Source organism: Neofelis nebulosa, chromosome 3 (genome assembly GCF_028018385.1).
Source record: "Neofelis nebulosa isolate mNeoNeb1 chromosome 3, mNeoNeb1.pri, whole genome shotgun sequence".
Lineage (NCBI taxonomy): Eukaryota > Metazoa > Chordata > Mammalia > Carnivora > Felidae > Neofelis > Neofelis nebulosa.
Genome location: NC_080784.1, coordinates 188,336,505 through 188,342,763, shown reverse-complemented (window position 1 = coordinate 188,342,763; position 6,259 = coordinate 188,336,505). Strand labels below are relative to the sequence as shown.

Below are 6,259 nucleotides of genomic sequence, written 5' to 3'. Positions count from 1 at the left end.
AAAAAACATGCAAATAGAGACGTACATGTAGAGTGAATCCAATTGCCAAACACTCGTACATTCTGTTTGTAGACTGAGGGCTTTTCGCAGACACGTAATGTGTAAGAGTTGGGGGGAGAAAAAAAAAAAACAAAAACCTTAGGGCTGTCACCCTCCAAATTTTTGGCCCCTTTCTAAATTCAGTACCAGAGACTTTTATAACCTCCAGACCAAGTGTATGTTATCTTGAATGGGAAAGCTGAAATTTCAAAACTACAAACTAAATAGAAGAAAATTATTCCAAATGCACAGCAACTTTTAAACCTCTCAGACTCAAAAAGCTCTAAGGGCATGGTATCGGCCAGGATTCTCGAGAGAAACAAACAGGACCAATCTATATATTGTGTCTTATTTTAAAAAATATACATGATTTATTCTGTACAATAAATACATGATTTATTCATATATATAATCATATACATGATATATAAATCATATATCTGTACAATTTATTTTAAGAAATTGGCTCACATAATTGGGTGGCAAGTCTGAAATTGGTAGGGCAAGCTGGCAGGCTAGAAACGCAGGTGGGATTTGAAGTAGAATTCCTTCTTGTCTGAGAAACTTGTTTTTGCTCTCTTGCCTTCAATGGACTGGATGAGGCCCACTCATATTATGGCTTTTCCCTCTGTTGTAGATGTTACTCACATCTGCAAAACATCTCCACAGCAACCTTAAATGAGCGTTTGACCGGACAACTGACCGCTGTAATCTAGTCAAGGTGACACATAAAATGTAACCATCACAGGCATCAACTCTATTTGTCACTACTTAATGCTGTGAACTTCATCAAGCAGCATTTATTAAATTCGCGTATACAAAACTCAATAGGGTCTGTTCAATAAAAAAGGATCATCTAACTTTTTCATATTATGGCTTAAACCAAAGTTACTTGGATTTGAAACACATCGCGCTTCTTTTTGCCGATGTCAATTATCTTGCTGAAAGGGCCTTTCTTATGTTTTGTAACCCAGGTGTTGGCAAATGATGGCCCGCTGCTAACTGTGACCCACTGCCTGTTTCTGCATGGCCCATGAGCTAAGAAGGTTTTTATACTTTTAGATGGCTACATTATGAATAGTTATGGAAGGAATCGTACACCCCAAAATGGTTAAAACAATAAACTTCATGTTGTTTGTTATTAAGACATACACAAAAGCTATGTAGGAACCTACATAATATCCAGAATGCTGTCTCTTGACCCTCAAACTCTAAAATATGTGACATCTGACTCTAAAAATGTTGCTGCCCTTGCTATAAACCAAATACTTTCTCATTGAGGGAATAGGCTAACCCCCACCTGGTTAGATGGACATCACAGTAACACATTTCTTTGATCCATCTCACAATTTCATAATTCCTCAAGAAGCATTGAAAATACTAGCTTTGTTTGTATCTTACTTCAAATCCTATCTTTATAAATAGACTTTAAGGAAAATATCAGGAGCTCTGGTATTTAATGGAAGAAGTCCTTGCTTAAAGCTAGAAAAGGAAATAAGGCAGCAGACTCCCAAGGCCCACCATGGTCTGGCCCTTTGATTTCCCCTTCAGCCTCACCTCCTGTGACTCCTCTACTCCTAACTTTAGTCCAGCTACATGGACCTTTCCTTTGTTTTTCTTTTCTTTCTTTTTTTTTTTTTTTTTTAATGCGTGTTTGTTTATTTTTAGAGAGACAGAGAGGAAAAGAGAGATCCCAAGCAGGCTCTGCACTGACAGCCCTGATGTGGGCTCAATCCCATGAACCATGAGATCATGACCTGAGCCAAAATGAAGAGTCGGATGCTTAACCAACTGAGCCACCCAGGCACCCCTTCTCTGTTTCTTGATTATTTCCACCTTGTTCCTACCTCAACTATTCCCTCACCCTGGGGCGCAATCCTCAAAGAGCCTCACATGGCTGCCTTCTCATTGTCACCTCAAACGGGACATACTGAGGCAGACTATCCGGGCTCATCCTCCTGACCCACCCCGGTAGCCATTTCTCCATCTTACTATGCTATTTTAATTTGTACATAGTACTGTGTCGAATTATTTGTGAATTCATTTATCATCTTTCATCAGTAGATGCTGGCTCTAAGTGAGCAGGGATCTTGCTTGTCTTGTCCATGGCTGTACCTCATTATCTAGACTATTCCATGGCCATGGAAAGTATTCAGTTAATATTTGTGAGATAAGCTAGTGGGAAGACAGAACACAAGCCAAACTGGATTAATGTGTTATTGTCCCTAGAGATTAGTATTCCAATTAAGTCACCATTGGGTTCAGAGTGGATTAGAAAGTATTTAATCTGGGGCGCCTGGGTGGCGCAGTCGGTTAAGCGTCCGACTTCAGCCAGGTCACGATCTCGCGGTCCGTGAGTTCGAGCCCCGCGTCAGGCTCTGGGCTGATGGCTCGGAGCCTGGAGCCCGTTTCCGATTCTGTGTTTCCCTCTCTCTCTGCCCCTCCCCCGTTCATGCTATGTCTCTCTCTGTCCCAAAAATAAATTAAAAAAAAAAAAAAAAAAAAAAAAAAAAGAAAGTATTTAATCTGACTGTTCATTCATTTAAGTAAAGGAATTGAGGACCCAACTCAGGCAAAGTTCTAGATGCTGCAGACATAACAGTAAAGAGGAAAGACAAGATCCCCACACTCAGGAATGTCACACAATGATACATCAGGAACAGAGAAGTGTGGGATGCCATACTCCAGTGGTATTATAAAATATACTTCATATAGTTGACTGGATATGTTTTTCTTACCTCAAATACTTTCTCAAACTGCTTTGAATCCTATTTTCTAGCATTAATACATCTGAGCATTCACAATGGCGCCATGCATATGTATGGCTTTGACACTGGATCAATGTGACCTGTAAGGAATTATTATAAAGATTTAAGCTAAAAGGTAAAGAAAAGACAGAAAAATATATTTTTTTTGCACCGCTTCCCAATTGTGGTTTTGAAAATCTCAGATGACCTCCCAAGCCCAGGTTCCCTGTCCCAAGAGGAAAGGCCAACAGCAAAGCCTGGCAAATAATCTAGTAATAGATTCAGAGCAAGAACAGAAGACAGAAGTAGGGACACTGGATCTGTATGCGGTGCTTCTCTGGTTTGTTTCACGGAGAATATTGTATGTGTAATTCGATCGGCATGAGATTATTAAATAGCAAAACAACAACAACAACAACATGAAGTTCTACCTGATAAATCTTTCTTTATGATTCTGCCAATATCGGTATGACTGCCCCATGACCTTGTTTCTTGGGATGCACGCTTCTAAATACACACACGCGCACATGCACAAATTAAAGGGGGATATAAGGGGGGCGCCTGGGTGGCGCAGTCGGTTAAGCGTCCGACTTCAGCCAGGTCACGATCTCGCGGTCCCTGAGTTCGAGCCCCGCGTCAGGCTCTGGGGTGATGGCTCGGAGCCTGGAGCCTGTTTCCGATTCTGTGTCTCCCTCTCTCTCTGCCCCTCCCCCGTTCATGCTCTGTCTCTCTCTGTCCCAAAAATAAATAAAAAATGTTGAAAAAAAAAAAATTAAAAAAAAAAATAAATAAAGGGGGATATAAGGGCTTTTCTCTAGTTTACTTCCTGGCAAATTTAGTAAAAATGAAGAAAATTGCATTCCAATCAGCCTTTAACACAAAACTGAGAAAAGTTTTGTCTTCCTTTCATATATATATATATATATATATATATATACTTTTTTTTTTCCTACTGAGTGAAAGTGACAGATGGGTAGACATAACTACCACAGAACTAAAAATCAGGAAACCTGGCTGTACTGTATCTCAAATCATCTTCAACCTTAAAGAAGATTGATTGAAGAACTTTATTCTCAGTTTCCTCATCTATAAAATGAATGTGCCCTATTATATCTTCTCTAATCTGCTCATTCCCAGTTCTAGGCTCTACCATAAAATTCAGTTTGTAAAAATAAACAGAGCCCTGCCTCATTATAATAAGCATAGCCAATTTAAAGCAAGGATGATCCAGAATTTTTTGGAATTTCAGGACTGACACTGTATACATATGTCAAAGCATATAAAATTGCACTTTAAACGTGTCCTGCCTGTTGTATGTTAACTATACCTTAATAAAGCTCTGATTAAAAAAAAAGAATGACACTTCAGCTCATTATCTAAAAAGAATTAAATTAGCAGCATTTTGGAGGGAAAAACAAGAAAGACATATTTTTACGTGGGTATTATTTTAAACTGCTGGTTAGATAAGTAAGAAAATGTGTCCCTTAGCAGCCACTCCTGCTGCATTGACTAGCCTTGTCTACACAAAGAAAATGCCTTGAGCCAACGCTCCTACTAGTTGAATTCTGTTGACCTGTTTTTTCTAAACCACCTCTTCAATTCAGCAGATAGTTATAGCATCGTTTTCAAAATAACCAGTTGTTTGTTCTCCCTCTGCCAGTCCCCCAGCCGGGTAGGAGCCTGGGTGCAGCGACTCTGTTAGGAGCCAACGAGTGGAAGAAGGCAGGTCTGTTCACCTGCCAAGAAAGGCCTGGAATAAGTGCACCGCTTAGCTGTATTGCCGCAAAGCAAAGACAACTCGCTAAGGAGAAAACAATTCAGTCAAACTGAGACAAAACATAATTTTCTCTGAACGCCACTGTATTTTGATAGACTGCATTCAATGAAACCAATTAACAGAGGGTCAGGGTGGCTTTGGGAATAATGAGGAGAAGAGAAGTCTATGGGATGGAGAGCAAGCACAAGAAGAAGAGGAAAACAAAAGAGGAAGGGGGAGATTGTAGCTTGCAGCTTCAGGATCAAAAGCTATGCTTTCTTACCCTTTAATTTCTTTTTTTTTTAAATCCCTTCTAGAATTCCCAGGCAAAATGTATGCCAACGCGCAACTCTGCGAATACAGAAGAGAAAATAGGGAAGTGAGGCAGCTACGTGGATGCTGAAAACAGCCTTCACCGAGCATCAAAGAAAGTAAAGCAAATTCTTTTTCTTTACCTTGAATTATTCAGAAAATTGTCTCTCAACGCTTCGCTTCTCGTTGTGTCGTAAACAGCGCTAAAGCCAAGTGCAGGGTGGGTCCAGCTCTTTGTAATTCTCTTAGGTGACTGCCCAACTCAGGCAAAAAATCTGAATGACACACATTTTTCTGCAAAGGTGTACTGGAGAGCTCTGTGAAAGAGAAGCTGTAAGAATGGGGTAGTGTCTGCTAAGAGCACGGAAATATTTTCGGACATTTGCCCATGTCTTTCCTGAGTCGCGAGGGATGTTTTCAATCAGCTTCTGCTTTCGTTAACACTTAGACACTGTTCCCTCATAAACACTGAAATGACATCCTAAATGGCACGTCTGTGTAGTATAACCAGGTCACATTTTTGGTTTTGTTTTCTGCATCCCACATCAACAGCAGGAAAGGGGAAAGATTGGCCTGGGCATTGCCAAAGCAATGGAGAAATGCCTTTAGTTATTATTACCACAGTAAATGAAGAAACGGCAGACCAGATGGGTGTACATTATCTATCCAACTAAAAAAGTGTCTTGTTAACAGAGATAAATGGTCTGAAATGGCAGAACATTTTCTTGCAATTTTAAAAAATAATAGCGGCAATATTTCAGAGGATAATTCTGCAATTTTTTCAAGGTTTCTGCTAAAAACCACATTTGATATTGATAGATACATTCTTAAAGTGTTCATTGACACATTCATAAATATGTGAACTTGAAAGGGGATTTTTTTTTTAAATCCCAACTATAATAATCTCTCTTGGAAGCTTGAAGACATGATAGGATCCAGTAGGGCTGAACATATTTCATTCATTCCTGAATCAGCATTACCAAAACAAAATAGAGGTTAGAGGACATACACTGAGGAATGCGAAGGTATGAACAGTCAGACAGATCCAGGCCGCTCTGGTTCTTGTCTGCATGACCTTGAACGTTAAATAATGTCATGCAAACTCAGTTTTCACATCCCTAATGTGTATATAAAATCTAGCAGAGAGAATTCTTTAAATATCCTGTAAATATCTTGTCTGGTACAAGCAAGGTGCCATCTAAATGTTAACTTGCCAGGGGCGCCTGGGTGGCGCAGTCGGTTAAGCGTCCGACTTCAGCCAGGTCACGATCTCGCGGTCCGTGAGTTCGAGCCCCGCGTCAGGCTCTGGGCTGATGGCTCGGAGCCTGGAGCCTGTTTCCGATTCTGTGTCTCCCTCTCTCTCTGTCCCTCCCCCGTTCATGCTCTGTCTCTGTCCCAAAAATAA

The 6,259-nt window shown here is 40.3% G+C and overlaps 1 long non-coding RNA gene across 1 annotated transcript; it reads right to left on the bottom strand.

The window, feature by feature from the left end:
• Positions 1 to 509: 509 nt before the first annotated feature.
• Positions 510 to 5,155, bottom strand: LOC131506228 (uncharacterized). Its single transcript, XR_009258809.1, has 4 exons — positions 4,998 to 5,155; positions 4,826 to 4,893; positions 2,778 to 2,887; positions 510 to 689 (listed from the first exon to the last, which is right to left on the bottom strand). It is a non-coding gene; the product is annotated as an uncharacterized LOC131506228 (long non-coding RNA).
• Positions 5,156 to 6,259: the final 1,104 nt, after the last annotated feature.